Here is a 17,302-nt window from a genome sequence, read left to right on the forward strand (position 1 = left end):
CTATTAGGGTTAGAGAACCTTTAATTTTGTCCATGGGCTCGCCGTTGTGGTCTGGGCCTTGAAATTGAAGTTCCGGTCCAAATCAGAAATTCGGGCAGACTGACCTTTGGTCACTCAAACGGTCATAACTTGGTCACCAAAATAGCTATTGACGATCTGCGAAAAGTTCTGAAAACTAGACTCTTCTAGCTTTCTGCTGATATAAAGTTCATCTCTTGGATCGTTGTGAGCTGATCACAATTCTCTGTCGAAGTTGACTGACTATTCCTGGCAGATTTTCTGATTTCTTTCCTTGCGCCATATGGATTCCTTTTCCTTCAAGATTTCTCCTCTTTTGCCTCTTTTGTGCTCCTCGGCTTTATTTGTGACCTAAAAACACAAACTAAGTTAAAATCAATATTGTTAAAGGAATTACATAACTAAATAGGGTCGGAAATACATTAAGAACGTTGCATAAAATGCACCTATCAAGCTACTACGTACTGGTAATAAATATAACCGATAACGTCTTATTCGACTTGAAGTTCTTCCAAAGCTAGCGTCGGAGCTCGGCCGTGGTGTCTGCAGTCCGAGAGTTAGGTAGTTGCGTCAAGAAGCTATTTTCATCAGTTGAACCAAGAAAATATGAGGAATGATTTTGGGATTTAATTGGCGGTTAAGAGTTTAGGGCGAATTGATGAAAATTTTCGTAAATGCTGCTTTTGAATTTTGCAACAAACACCTTTGGTTGCTCGACTAATTTGTTAAGCAGTTCTTTAGATAACTTACGCCTTATCAAATTGAACCTAAGGCCTACGGCTAATACTTGCAACTAAACATGTTATTACGTGTGTTACGGTATGTAATCTCTCCCACGATGTCCTTTACGAATCACCCTTTTTCTTGACAATTTGTTGGTTGGCACAAGTCATGCCATTACTCAAGACTCGAGAGTCGAATTGAAGCAACCAATTGACTGATGAGGGGCTATATATATTGCGTATGACATTCCATGCTTAAAGATCAAATGGTGCATGTACTACTGGTGATCAAAATATCCATATGCGGTGAAAGGAAATGGATCTTGCAACAATAATATTCACCAAGTTTGTTGTTGACTAAATTACCAGGTTTTTCCATCAGCCCCTTTCACCGGAAGATATAGGTTTTCAAATGCCAAGAATAATTTGCTCGGCCCAGACTTAAGAAAATTGTTATCATGTTGATGAATCGAGTTCCAAATGCTGAATTTTTTCGGGTCAAATCTGAATAGTTCCAAAACTGTTATTGGCATTGGCTTATGGTACGGTTTAGTTTACCATTGAAGCAAGTAATCAACACTAGCCACTTATGAAACAAGTTGTGATTTTCTTTGCTTTCATATATTATTTTTGGATTAAATTCAGTTTAACCCTCTGAATTTTAAGGCTAAAATCAGTTTGGTCCCTGACTTTTTGTTTTAATCACGTTGGTCCTTTTACTCTCAAACAGCATCAACTTAGTCCAAAAATTTAATATGGCTCCAAAAATAATATCATTTGCTGACTTAAAACTGACATGGGAATCCACATTTGAGCTTTTAGCCCTACAAATAAGACAAATAAACATTCTAACGATGAAAAAACATCATTTTTTAAAGACCAAACTCACCCATTTTTGCACTAAAATTCAAATTTTGGACTTAGATGATGTCATTTGAGAGTACAAGGACCAACGTGATTTAAAAAAAAGATCAAAGACCAAACTGATTTTCGTCTTAAAGTTTAAGGGGATAAACTGAATTTAGTCCATTATTTTTCTAGGGAGGTTTTCCCACTTCTTAAGCATTTTTAGCAATGCTAGTCATTTTTAAGTTAAATTTTAGTCAAATTAGATAAAATGTCATTTTGGCTAGCCACTTTAGAAATGTGGCTGCATGAATGCTCTCTATTTTAGCTAGCATTACATCAACATTATTCTTCAAAAAGAAATTAAATACTTTAAATATATTTATATATCACATAAAATATCTTACAATAGATGTATTAAATTATGGCTAGCCTCATCTGAGTCATCTCACTAGCTAAATATAGCTAGTGAGATAGCTAAAAATCATAATAGCTCAAGTTTGGCTAATCTGTTGGAACTCCTAAAACATCCAAAAAAACTAAACACGCTCTTCAAAATAGCTAAGAAATTAAAATAAAGAGTCTGTTAAAGATGCTCTTATAAGTTAACAACAAACTTGGGGAATATTATTGTTCCCATGTTTTTCCATCGGCCGAGAATTAGTTCCTTCATCGGTCAACAATTGTTTGACTAGTTAGATGTGTGCATATCAGAGTTAGAATACAATTGGCCATCGCAATACATAAGAAGAACATATGTTCCTTGATCTCTCAGCTTTCCAAGCCAAGACGATTAATTTTTAGAGGCAACATCTTATGGCACACCCAATGGTGTAGAATCTGAATAACCGCAACAAACACACAACAATATAAACACCAGATGAAATAAACATTACAACAAATCAATCACACACACACATATGAGAAGAGTTTTCTGGAGCAAGGAGAAGTTTTGATGTTCATTCAACCTAAAAACTAAACTTAGTACAACAGCAGCCTTATATACATGTTTATACAGTAAAGGAAGGAGTCTAGAGCACAAGTTGCACAAGTTGCTCTGACTACACCAAACTAGAACTCTCTAAAACTAGAAGAGTCCAGACCAAACTAAACACTTAACAAAGTTACTACTATGTAAGAGTTAAAATTATGGATTAAATTTAGTTGACCCCCTTAAATTTTAAGTCAAAAATCGGTTCAGTGTTTTAGGATATTCTGTATCTTTCTAGATATTATTTATGTGTGTCTTGATCTTATGCCAATAGGATATGTAGTTAGACTAGATCTATGTATTCATATCCTTACCATATTGGTATTGTGTAATTCCCTATATAAAGGGCTCCTATCAATGAATAAGATGATGATTCTCTTGCTATCTATTTGTCTCTACACTTTATCTTTCATCACGTTATCATGCACTTTGTTCTAACCCTAGAGCCAATAGCCCACCATTTATTTTCCAAAACCCTAAAATCGGGCAGCCTTGTTTTTCCTGATTTCCGACCAAAATTCCAACTGCCCTCCGCCGGAATTTTATATCCCCAGAAATCTCTCTCCGTCCCGGATCCAACACTGCCGATCTCACCCTGAGAACCGGCTGGAAAGTCTCCAAACCGGCCGCCGGAAGATTCCAGACCGCCGTCGCTACCGACCACCGGTTCACCACCTTCCCTTGCTCCGATCAACCTAAATTTTTGAAAGCAACTTCCCCATCTAGAACTGCTCTTGCTGTCAAATTTTTAGCCCCAAATTCGAAGTAGAAGTAGGTGAAATGTTGTTTTTCCTCTCTGCAGCCTCTAGAAACCACAGATTTCAAGATTGCTCGTCTTCCAAGGAAAGCCAGAAAGGTTCCCAACCCTCGGCCGACGCTTGCAATCGACTCAAACTCATCAGAGCTCCTATAAACGCAGTTTATTTGGCAAACTAACAAGTAAGCTTTAATATTACAGTTATTTACATTGGAATAACTCGGGGGGATAAAATCCTTTCTCCCTTCTCCATCTCCATTTTATGCTTGGGATTTTGTGTGTGCAGGTACCAAAAATCCTGGAATTTTATTCGCTGGTCAAGAGTGTGTTTGATCACTCTTGTTTCTTTGTCCGGGTTGTGTATGATCAACCCCGACCTTTCTCTGGATTGTGTTTGATCAATCTAAGGCCTTTTTTTGAATTGTGTTTGATCAATTCGTGGCTTTTCCGGATTGTGTGTGATCAATCTGAAGGACAAACCATTAAAAACATCGTTTGTGACCTCTATCGAGTCTCATAACAGCTTGGTTTTGTATGCAAGAGCAATGTAACATTCTGCTCATTTGAGTTTTGACGTACTAGATGCCTAAGGCGGATCTTCGCTTGGTATCTGTGAAACCTTTCATTGGAAATGATTAAACCACATGTTTTGACCCCCAGGCAAACAAACCTAGATGCCTAGAATTCCATCTCATGCGCTCAAAGTCTTTGAAGCGCCACATCGACAAAAGCCTTCAATGGCAATCTGTGCAAAAAGTAATGACCATAAAGTACTGTGGAATGCACTCATGGAGCATTTCTCGAAACGTACGTATAACTCTACTTGTTGAGTTATTAGTCAAGTGGATTGCTTACCACCTTAATTGACTACATATTGTCGATGATTTTTTGTGGCATCATGATCCATAATCTTTAGCGGATTCGATCATCATCAAGTTCTCTAGGTCCTCCAATTTGGTTTGGAATTACCAACGAGACTTGATTTTGATCATATAAACGGGAATTGTATATACGCTAATGTGATAAACTTATTTGGGATTATCCCCTAATGTGGGGACAACAATATGGGTCATGGCAACGGCAGAAAACGTCATGCAGATGTCTAGAAAAGAGGGGGAGGTGTCGCCGACTCTAATAGCGACACTCCCAGTCTAGACACTATTTTGTCAAAACTACTCACGTCAGCTCATGACAATGCAACCGTTGTGGATTTTCGGATCATTGGTTCAAGATTGTCAAGCTCCTTCAAATTGTGAATGCATACAAAAAGATACGGAAAATCAATATGAGGACAAGAACGTCATCCTCATGATCAAGAATTTTGAAGATTCGGATCCTGCTCTAGCTACCCCTGACTTTGACGTCATTGGCTAGACATTGATTTTTTTTCCAAGCTATATGTAATAAGGTGTCGTATCGACGTCCTTCATCTATTTGAGACCTCGATGTACTCACATTAGCAATAATAAATGCCTTGAGAATTTTTTCGAAGTTATGAAACTATTCTCCTCTTATGGTTCATATTGATTTACAATCAAGATGTACACTTACATCGTCCTTAGAAACATGGCATATTGTGCCGATTTTGGTCCCTTCCTTTGAAGGTGACTCAAGGCACTGCATCCTCAAGGAGGATAGCAAACGTGTTTCCGATTAAGTCTTATACCCTATAGAGGATTTTCCATCATCAATTGTTCAACTAGGCTCATCCAAGCTCAGTGTGATGTCTTAGAATTGTCTGAAATTATGGAGATAATGGTTTTAAGTGTGCCTCGCACTACCGACCCTCCACAGACATGCCTGGTCATACTGACTTGGAGTTACCGAAAGCTTTTGATTTTGGATCCCCCCTACACTATTAAACCAATTTCCGTCTTGCAAAAGACGTTGAAGACATCAAAACCGGAAAATTATCATCATGATCGAATCATCTAGGTCCTCTGAGTTAGTTTATGTTCATGTCAGGGAGCTTTTGCTAACTAATCATAGAGTTTACAACCTCAGAACGACCGAAAAGACTTGGTTTTGATTATAGACACGTCACTTTAGGCTAAGGCAAAAGCCTACACGCCACCTGCAAGCTTCACAGCTTCGCACATGCCAATTCTGCGAAAAACAGCAATCTGTCCCTTCTGAACAGTCAACTTCGTTTCAGCTTTGTGAACAGCTCCAAACGAACCAGATAGTGAGTTTTATATCATTGGAAAGCTCTACGAGTCTAGTTTTAAGAAATTTTTGCGGTTCATCCATATCTATTTTAACAAAGAAGTTATGGCTGTTTTAGTGCGCAAAGGTCATTCTGCGCGGAAATTTTTATGCACTCTCGGGATTGCAGTTTTTCGTAGCTTCTTTCAATCCTTCTAAATGGTTCAAGTGGAACTATTTACTCGCTTATCTACTCCTTGTAGATATGTCTCATAGAGACATTGAGTGTTTCGCAGATAGTGAAACTATCCACAACATTCTAAGGAACCATGTTAAGTTTTAAAGACATTCCTGCTAATGGTTTTCATTTGAAAACACACTGTGAGAATGAACAAGAATTCTTTTGTGTATACCTCCTCATGAATGCGAACTGAAGTGCATCTTGGAGAAATTCATGAGTTAATTTAGTGGATTGTATGTCATTATGATTCGAATATCGAATCACATGTTATCGCCAAACATGATATTTAGGACACCGACTCATATAGGTTTTGGTTTGACCAAATCGGTCATCCTGGAAGAAATATAATGGTCCAAATTTTGAGAAATTCTCATGGACATCCATTTGTCAGGCAATCTCATTTTTTTTGTCACTTTGATGAGACAATATTCCCGCCGTTAAGGGGAGATAAGAACACAAGTGTTCAAGTGGAACGACGTAAATTGTCGTGGTTTGTCCCCACTAAGTCTCATCTTGATCCCAAATGCTAAAAGTGTTAAAGTGACGAGATCACATGCCGCAAATATGTCTGCAAGGATTGATTTCCTACAAAAGGACATGGCGCGACCAAAAGAAGTTGGTCTTGGCGCCATCACCATGGATGGTGATATGGTGACGCCATATTGTGGCAAAATTGGTGTCACAAGGCTGTGTGGCTCCCTAAAAGAAGGAAGGCCCTTAGGTTCGATACTTTCTCGCACTAGGAAGAAAGCGAGCTTGGCACAACCTAATCTATTGTTCAGTGATACTCAAATCCGTCTCATGAAGTCTGAATTGTGATTATTGTTGGGGGACGCCTCAATGTCAAATCTAATCCATATAGAGATCTCTACAAGTATTACACTAGTGTACATGAGGACGTGGGATAATGAGTCTACTATCGAACCACCTTTCGTTGATGGATATCAACTTAGTTGATTGGCCTAATGGAAAGATGCGATCCAGTATTAACAAAGAGATAGGTCCTTGGGCAGGTGATGCCGACACCGCAAGCTAAACCCTATCAACTATGCCTTTGTTAGATAGCGTAGTGAGAACAAGAGCTTAGACTCACCTTATGGCGCAAGGTCTCTCACTAACACGCACTGAGATCGACTACAATGAGATATGCTCTCGTAATGGATGTCATTGCATTCCACTACTATGTCAGTTTGGTAGTTTCCGAATAACTGAACATGCAGCCTATGAATGTGGTCATAATAACATCTCTATGAGATCAGAGATATACATGAAGGTCTTAAACGGACTTCATTTATCCGAATCAAGTGGCTCCAGACCAGAGGAACACGCGTTTGCTAAAGGTATTGGAACGCACATGAACTCTACTTGATTTGGAAGGGATATGGTGAATTATGCCTTTGCGTGTTCATTCCGGATTTACATGGACTCTTGATGGATCAAGAGATGTCAATATGTATCAACATCCGAAGAAAAAAATCTTGGGAAGATAAGGTCTCGATAAGGCACTTGATGACTGTATTGATGATGACTTTCCATCAATCGGCTTAGGAGCTCTATAACTAGTGAGGCCTACATATATTCCCATGATTAGTCAAGGCCTTTGCTCTAAAGAGAGATCCGTTGTTTTGTCTAAAGCAAGATGACAAATATGTGTTAAGAGATGGAGTTCCCATCTAAGTACAATAAGACGCATCAATGTACTCAACACAATACGAAAGACTTGACATCTCATTCGCTATGAAAAGTTGTAAAGCTAAGGGTGTAGCTATGTGCCCACGCAACGCCAATGTAATAGCAGTAACTTTTTTTCAATAATTAATGGTATGAAAGGTTCAGGCTTATTTTATCCCTACATAAGAAAGACACATCAATAGCGAAATCAGAATTTGCCAAGTTTCATAGGTCAACTTCCACGAGACCTACAGGAAATCTCACTCACTAGAAAATGGTGAAATTGGTACCATTGGAAAGGTCTATGTGTCTACTTTCCAAGGACACCAACCATTTGATCATACCTATCATATTGAGTGAGGTATGGCCATTTTCGTAAAGTAGGACGAATCTGTCCGAGAATCTGATTTTGGCAAAACAGTCAACTTCGGCTGGACTCTGTAAATAGCTCCTGACGAACCAGAAGTGTGTAATATACGGTTGGAAAGCTAAATGAGTCTAGTTTCCAAAACCATTTACGGTTCGTTCATATGTATTTCCTAGAGGAAGTTACGGCTGTTCTAGTAACTGAAGGTCATGCTGCGCGGAAATCTGATTTCTTGCACGAACTTATGTTTTGAGTTCACAAGCGGCCTTCTCCTCAAGATCTAAGTGTAAAAGATCATTTGAGGACAATACGGAATGATTTAGTTAATCATTGCCCAATGCCACATTTGAAGACATGTTAAAGAGCATTGACATGCTAAGTTATTGAAATTTCCGTGATTAGTAAGTATCAAGAAGAGCCCTATGATTGATGTAAAGATCAGGGGGAGGTGTAAACTTCAGGGGGAGTCTAACACATGCATACATGTTACTATCAAATGTGAAGGGTGCGTTGTACTCTTTTTCTCCTACTATCAAGGTTCAGTTTTTCTCCCACAGGGTTTTTGTGACTTGACGAGATTTTTGACGAGACAACAGATCAACACCATCGGCATATCAGCGCGCGGCACAAGGAGGAGTGTTCTAGGATATTTTGTATCTTTCTAGATATTTTTTATGTGTGTTTTGACCTTATGCCAATAAGATATGTAGTTAGACTAGATCTATGTATTCATATCCTTACCATATTGGTATTGTGTAATTCCCTATATAAAGGGCTTCTATTAATAAATAAGATGATAATTCTCTTGCTATCTCTTTGTCTCTACACTTTGTCTTTCATTATTCAGTCCTTAAATTTTTTTTTTAATCACATTAGTCTCTATATTTTCAAAATTATATCAATGTAGTCCAAAATTCAAATTTGGTTCTAATCGTGACATCATCCGCTCATGTGGACCCGACAACATGACCCGTATGAAGGACAAAACAGATATTTTGTATTAAAAAGATTATTAAAAAAAAAAAAAACTTAGGCAACGACGACCAATTCCCCCTCCGCCTCACCTTTCTGATCCCGGCCTTGAACGTAGCCTCGCTGATGCCATCCCATCAATTTCAACCTCCAATTCGCAGTCGACCACCAATCCAATTCATTGAGGCCCCTAAATCCCACCTCAACACCCCCCCCCCAAATTGCCAAAAACCCTCTTCTGCCAAACCCAAGAATCCTCAGGACCAAGCCCCCAAAGCTCATTAGCTTCGTTGATGATGAAGCCGTGTCGTACCTAATCCTCCCAGTCTGAATTTTGCGGCGTGGTGTCAACCAGTACCTTTGATAGTTTGTTCTGAAGAAAAAAGAAGAAAAAGAAGAGGAGGATAAACAAATTGAAAGAAAAAAAAATTGAGCTGGAAGATGGAGTGGAAGCTTCTGGGATTATGATCTTCAGCGATGGCATGAAATAAAGGTCTGGGGCTCTGGGCGTGAGTAGCGGGAACACAATTAACAAGGGCTTTATGACTTATTATTTTCCTTTCATTTTCTGTACTAAACTACTAATATGTATAGATGTACCACTCGGCATATGAGCAGCCTTTATTCTAGTGGTTTGGAGCTCAAAGTTTGATAACAAGATCTAGGGTTCGAATCATGCCAACCCAATATTAATTTTTGTCTTTAATAGATGTCACGTTCATAACCAAATTCAAATTTTAGACCACATGATGTAATTTTGAAAGTATAAGAATTGACGTGATTAAAAAAAATAGATTAAGCACTAAATTGATTTTTGGCCTAAAGTTTGAAGAGGTAAACTAAAAACTAAATTTAATCCTAAAATTATTTACTGAAGGCATATATTAAAGACAAAAATTAGGCATTGATGAAGGATAAAGTGTAGAGACAAAGAGATAGCAAGAGAATCATCATCTTATTTATTGATATAAGCCTTTTATATAGGGAATTACACAATACCAATATGGTAAGGATATGAATACATAGATATAGTCTAACTACATATCCTATTGGCATAAGGCCAATGCACACATAAAGAATATCTAGAAAGATATAGAATATCATAGAACACTCCTCCTTGTGCCGCGCGCTGATATGCCGATGGTGTTGATCTGTTGCCTCGTCAAAACCTCGTCAAGTCACAAAAACCCTGTGGGAGAAAAACTGAACCTTGATCGTAGGAGAAAAAGAGTATAACGCACCATTCACATCTGATAGTGACATGTATGTATGTGCTAGACTTCCCCTGAAGTTCGCACCTCCCCCTGATCTTTACATCAATCATAGGGCTCTTCCTGATTCTTACTAATCACGGAAATTTCAATAACTTAGCATGTCAATACTCTTTAACATGTCTTTAAATGTGGCATTAGGCAATGATTAACTAAATCATGCCGTATTGTCCTCAAATGATCTTTTACATTTAGATCTTGAGGAGAAGGCCGCTTGTGAACTCAAAACATAAGTTCGTGCAGGAAATCAGATTTCCGCGCAGCATGACCTTCAGTTACTAGAATAGCTGTAACTTCCTCTAGGAAATACATATGAACGAATCGTAAACTGTTTTGGAAACTAGACTCATTTATCTTTCCAACCGTATATTACACACATTCTAGTTCATCAGGAGCTGTTCACAAAGTCCCGTCGAAGTTGACTGTTTTGCCAAAATCAGATTCTCGGACAGATTCGTCATACTTTACGAAAACAGTCATAACTCACTCAATATGATAGGTATAATCAAATGGTTGATGTCCCTGGAAAATAGACATATATACCTTTCCAATGGTACCAATTTCACCATTTTTCAGTGAGTGAGATTTCCTATAGGTCTCGTGGAAGTTGACCTACAAAACTTGGCAGATTCTGATTTCGCTTTTGATGTGTCTTTCTTATGTAGGGATAGAATAAGCCTCAACCTTTCATATCATTAAGTATTGAAAAAGGAGTTACTGCCATTATATTGGCGTTGTGTGGGCACATAGCTACACTTAGCTTTACAACTTTTCATAGCGAATGAGATGTCAAGTCTTTCGTATTTTGTTGAGTACATTGATGCGTCTTATTGTACTTAGATGGGAACTCCATCTCTTAACACATATTTGTCATCTTGCTTTAGACAAAACAACAGATTTCTCTTTAGAACAAAGACCTTGACTAATCATGGGAGTATATGTAGGCCTCACTAGTTATAGAGCGCCTAAGCCAATTGATGGAAAATCATCATCAATACAGTCATCGAGTGCCTTATCGAGACCTTATCTTCCCAAGATCTTTTTCTTCGGATGTTAATACATATTGACATCTCTTGATCCATCAAGAATCCATGTAAATCCGGAATGAACACACAAAGGCATAATTCACCCTATCCCTTTCAAATCAAGTAGAGTTCATGTGCGTTCCAATACCTTTAGTAAACGTGTGCTCCTGTGGTCTGGAGCCACTTGATTCGGATGAATGAAGTCCGTTTAAGACCTTCATGTATATCTCTGATCCCATGAGATGTTATTATGACTACATTCATAGGCTGTATGTTCAGTTATTCAGAAACTACCAAACTGACAAAGTAGTGGAATACAATGACATCCATTACGAGAGCATATCTCATCGTAGTCGATCTCAGTGCGTGTTAGTGAGAGACCTTGCGCCATAAGGTGAGTCTAAGCTCTTGTTCTCACTACGCTATCTAACAAAAGCATAGTTGATAGGGTTTAGTTTGCGGTGTCGGAATCCAATGCCCAAGGACCTATCTTTTTGTTAATGCTGGATCGCATCATTTCATTAAGCCAATCAACTAAGTTGATATCCATCAACGAAAGGTGGTTCGATAGTAGACTCATTATCCCACGTTCTCATGTACACTAGTGTAATACTTGTAGAGATCTCTATATGGATTGGATTTGACATTGAGGCGTCCCCCAACGATAATCACAATTTAGACTTCATGAGACAGATTTGAGTATCACTGATCAATGGATCAGGTTGTGCCAAGCTCGCTTTTCTTCCTAGTGTGAGAAAATATCGAACCTAAGGGCCTTCCTCCTTTTAGGGAGCCACACGGCCTTATGACACTAATTTTACCACTATATGGCGTCACCATATCACCATCCATGGTGATGGCGTCAAGACCAACACATTTTGGTCGCGCCATGTCGTTTTGATAGGACATCAATCCTTGTAGACATATTTGCAGCATGTGATCTCGTCACTTTAACACTTTAAGCATTTGGGATCAAGATGAGACTTAGTGGGGACAAACCACGACAATTCACGTTATTCCACTTGAACACTTGTGTTCTTATCTCCCCCTAACGGTGGGAATATTAACTCATCAAAGTGACAAAAAATGAGATCTCCTGACAAGGTTTTTACATATGCGGATTATAGGTGGAGTTTCATATCCAACCTAAACTTATTCATCTCAAATGACCCATCATTGTACGCAGTGGCAATACGATTTGGCACCTAGAAATAACATCTAGCCGAGCTCAAGGATTGGAGATCCGTTTCAATCCTGCCGAGCTCAAGGATTGCAATTTTGTGTCAATCCTGGTACACAGTCACAAGCTGTAGTACAAAAATATTCAATGATGGTGGGTCGTAGATGAATAGTAAAGCTGCATGCAAATATTGCATAGCCCCAAGACGCAATAGAAAGATTGGTGCGCATCAATAATGTTCGAGCGACAAGCTAAAGTTGCTTTGTTGTAGCCTCGGTGAGACCGTATTGCGTGTGAACATGGGGTACATGACATGCACTTCAACTTATATCCCGATAAATTTTTTAAAGAATGGGTAGTGAGCCCGTAAAAGTATAAGCAGCATAAGCAGTAGATAATAGTGTAACACGTGACCAATGTGTTAACACTTCAACCAACAGCATAAAACATAAAAAGGTGTTCACAAGTTGGTTGTATCTATCTACATAGTTTGATGTAAGAATAGAATGTTCTCTTTTATGTCATTTAGCGTATGAGGGTCTCACTCCTAATTTAGCTAAAAAATAGGCTTTCAAAATGAGCAATAATCATTACAGGGGGCCAATGCGACATCGAGGGAAGGCCGGTGCATCTCAATTGCTTGAGAAATTGACCGGACGACCTCCAGGAAGTTGGAGTCGTGTTCGGGTGACGTTAATGTCCCCCGGGTCACCACCATGTTTCATGATGATGCTAGATCTCGAATGTCTTCATTTTGAGCGGAAGAATGGATGTCCATGAGAATTTCTCAAAATTTGGACCATTATATCTCTTCTAGATTGACCAATTTGGTCAAACCAAAGCCTATATGAGTCGGTGTCCCAAATATCATGTTTGGAGACAACAGAGGATTCGATATTTGAATCGTAGTGACATACAGTCCACTAGATTGACTCATGAATTTCTCCAAGATGCGCTTCAGTCCGTATTTATGAGAAGGTATACACAAAAGAATTCTTGTTCATTCTCACAATGTGTTTTCAAATGAAAACCATTAGCATGAATGTCTTTAAAGCTCAACATGGTTCGGTTACCTCTCAATGCATAGAGGGCATCTGTGATGTTGATCATGGTGCCATGAGACATCAAGATTCAAGCTAAACCGTGTCCTTGAATGACCGGTATGATTCAGTCATTGTAGTCACAGAAGATTTACAAGGCACAAAATTCAAAGATAGTTGCCGGTTCCTTAGAATGTTGTGGATAGTTCCACTATCTGCAAAGCACTCAATGTCTCGATGAGATATATCTACAAGAAGGAGTAGATATGTGAGTAAATAGTTCCACTTGAACCATTTAGAAGGATTGAAAGAAGCTACGAAGAGCTGCAATCCTGAGAGTGCATAAAAATTTCCGCGCAGGATGACCTTTGCGCACTAAAACAGCCATAACTTCTTTGTTAAAATAGATATGGATGAACCGCGAAAATTTCTGAAAACTAGACTCGTAGAGCTTTCCAATGATATAAAGCTCACTGTCTGGTTCGTCAGGAGCTGTTCACAAAGCTCAAACGAAGTTGACTGCCCAGAAGGGACAGATTGCTGTTTTTCACAGAATTGGCATATGCGAAGCTATGAAGCTTGCAGGTGGCGTGTAGGCTTTTGCCTTAGCCAAAAGTGACATGTATATGATCAAAACCAAGTCCTTTCAGTCATTCTAAGATTGTAAACTCCATGACGAGTTAGCAAAAGCTCCCTGACCTGAACATAAACTAACTTAGAGAACCTAGAGGATCCGATCATGATGATAATTTTCCGGCTTTGATAAGTCTTCAACGTCTTTTGCAAGACGGCAATTGGTTTAATAGCGTAGGGGGATCCAAAATCAAAAGCTTTCGGTAACTCCAAGTTAGTATGACCAGACATCTCTGTGGAGGGTCAGTAGTGCGAGGCACACTTAAAACCACTATCTCCTTAATTTCGGACAATTCCAAGACATCACACTGAGCTTGGATGAGTCTAATTGAACAATTGATGATGAAAAATCCGCTATAGGGTAGAAGACTTAACCGGAAACACGTTGGCGATCCTCCTTAAGGATGCAATACCATGCGTCACCTTCAAAGGAAGGGACCAAAATCGGCACAATATGCCATGTTTCTAAGGACAATGTAAGTGTACATCTTGATTGTAAATCAATACAAACCATAAGAGGAGAATAGTTTCATAACTTCAAAAAAAATTCTCAAGGCATTCATTATTGCTAATGTGAGTACATCGAGGTCTCAAATAGACGAAGGACGTCGATACAACGCCTTAGTACATATAGCTTGGAACAAAAATCAATGTCTAGCCGATAACATCAAAGTCATGGGTAGCTAGAGTAGGATCCGAATCTTTGAAATTCGCGATCATGAGGATGACGTTCTTGTCCTCATATTGATTTTCTGTACCTTTTTGTATGCATTCACAATTTGAAGGAGCTTGACAATCTTGAACCAGTGATCCGAAGATCTACAACGGTTGCATTGTTATGAGCTGACATTAGTAGTTTTGACAAAATGGTGTCTAGACCGGGAGTGTCGCTATTAGAGCCGGCGACACCTCCCCCCTCTTTTCTAAACATCGGCACGACGTTTTCTGCCGTTGCCATGACCCATATTGTTGTCACCACATTAGGGGATAATCCCGAATAAGTTTATCACATTAGCGTATATACAATTCCCGTTTGTATGATCAAAATCAAGTCTCGTTGGTAATTCCAAACCAACTTGGAGGACCTAGAGAACTTGATGATGATCGAATCCGCTAAAGATTATGGATCATGATGCCACAAAAGATCATCGACAATATGTAGTCAATTAAAGTGGTAAGCAATCCACTTGACTAATAACTCAACAAGTAGAGTTATATGAACGTTTCGAGAAACGCTCCATGAGTGCATTCCACAGTACTTTGTGGTCATTACTTTTTGCACAGATTGTCATTGAAGGCTTTTGTCGATGTGGCGCTTCAAAGACTTTGAACGCATGAGATGTGAAATCTCGGCATCTAGGCTTGTTAGCCTGAGGGTCAAAACATATGGTTTAATCCTTTCCAATGAAAGGTTCCACAGATACCAAGCGAAGATCCGCCTTAGGCATCTAGTACGTCAAAACTCAAAAGAGTAGAATGTTACATTGCTCTTGCATACAAAACTAAGCTGTTATGAGACTCAATAGAGGTCACAAATGATGCTTTTAATGGTTTGTCCTTCGGATTGATCACACACAATCTGGAAAAGCCGCGAATTGATCAAACACAATTCGTAAAAAAAGGCCTCGGATTGATCAAACACAATCCGGAGAAAGGTCGGGGTTGATCATACACAACCCGGACAAAGAAACAAGAGTGATCAAACACACTCTTGACCCGCGAATAAAATTCCGGGATTTTTGGTACCTGCACACACAAAATCCCAAGCATAGAATGGAGATGGAGATGGGAGAAAAGATTTTATCCCCCGAGTTATAACAAAGTAAATAGCTGTAATATTAAAGCTTACTTGCTAGTTTGCCAAATAAACTGCGTTTATAGGAGCTCTGATGAGTTTGAGTCGATTGCAGGCTTCGACCGAGGGTTGGGAACCTTTCTGGCTTTCCTTGGAAGACGAGCAATCTTGAAATCTTTGGTTTCTAGAGGCTGCCGAGAGGAGAATCAACGTTTCGCCTACTTCTACTTCGAATTTAGGACTGAAAATTTGACAACAGGAGCAGCTCTGGATGGGGAAGCTGCTGTCAAAAATTAAGGTTGATCGGAGCAAGGGAAGGTGGTGAACCGGTGGTCGGTAGCGGTGGCGGTCTGGAATCTTCCGGCGGCCAGTTCGGAGACTTTCCGGCCGGTTCTCAGGGTGAGGCCGGCGGCGTTGAATCCGAGACAGAGAGAGCTTTCTGAGGATATAAAATTCCAGTGGAGGGCAGTCCGAATTTTGGTCGGAAATCGAGAAAAACAAGGCTGCCCAATTTTAGGGTTTTGGAAAACAAATGGTGGGCTATTGGCTGTAGGATTAGAACAAAGTGCATGATAACGTGATGAAGGATAAAGTGTAGAGACAAAGAGATAGCAAGAAAATCATCATCTTATTCATTGATAGGAGCCCTTTATATAAGGAATTACACAATATCAATATGGTAATGATATGAATACATAGATCTAGTCTAACTACATATCCTATTTGCATAAGGCCAAGACACACATAAAGAATATCTAGAAAGATACAGAATATCCTAGAACAGGCATATGTTATTATTAAGCATTGTTCGTATGATAATGCAATTTAATCAAACATGGAACTATATATGCACACAATTTAGCCGACTCAATTTGTCAGGCAATATGGCTATAATTGTTAAAATTATGGTATAGAGAAATTAAATGATGGCCGAGTTTACTACAAAATATCTGACCAAAATATAAGTGGCCAAATTACGCCATGGAAAAGTGATAATTTAAATATGTTGTTTTTGGTAAAGAGTTAGTACGGCTGCCCTCAAGCCTTCATTAATATGAAACTGTCGAATACAAAAGAGGAGACGTGGAGCCTGCAGAACCCCTAATTACAATAAACATCTAGAAGTCTCGGAATAATTTCAAGAATTTCTACAAAAGTACATGATTGTAACAAGCACCAACTACCAAATAATACTGCACTAATGACGACTCCGATCTATTTGCTTTGTTAATAATGGTAACATAATGGAAAGATCACTAGATATGTAACACGATTACATATCCTAATCAATGTCTAATAACGCAACTTTCATACTCATGACCTTTCCATTATATGTCTTTTCCCAATAAGTGCGGTTATTGAGACCTCCAAATTTGCTTACTAGACCTCATTCTATTATGAATTATTAAATAACTTGTATATCCTCATACACAATAACTATTAAAGACAATAATTATACAAAATGAAATATTATATTTATTTTCTCTAGACTTTCTAATTCAATAATAATTGATTACATTCTTTATTATTTTCCTTATATATTTTCGTTTTCTAATTTCTTTTTATTAAAGCATATATATATATATATATATATATAATTACACATATATATATATAGTTCATACGAG

This window comes from Fragaria vesca, linkage group LG2, assembly GCF_000184155.1.
Source record: "Fragaria vesca subsp. vesca linkage group LG2, FraVesHawaii_1.0, whole genome shotgun sequence".
Classification (NCBI taxonomy): domain Eukaryota; kingdom Viridiplantae; phylum Streptophyta; class Magnoliopsida; order Rosales; family Rosaceae; genus Fragaria; species Fragaria vesca.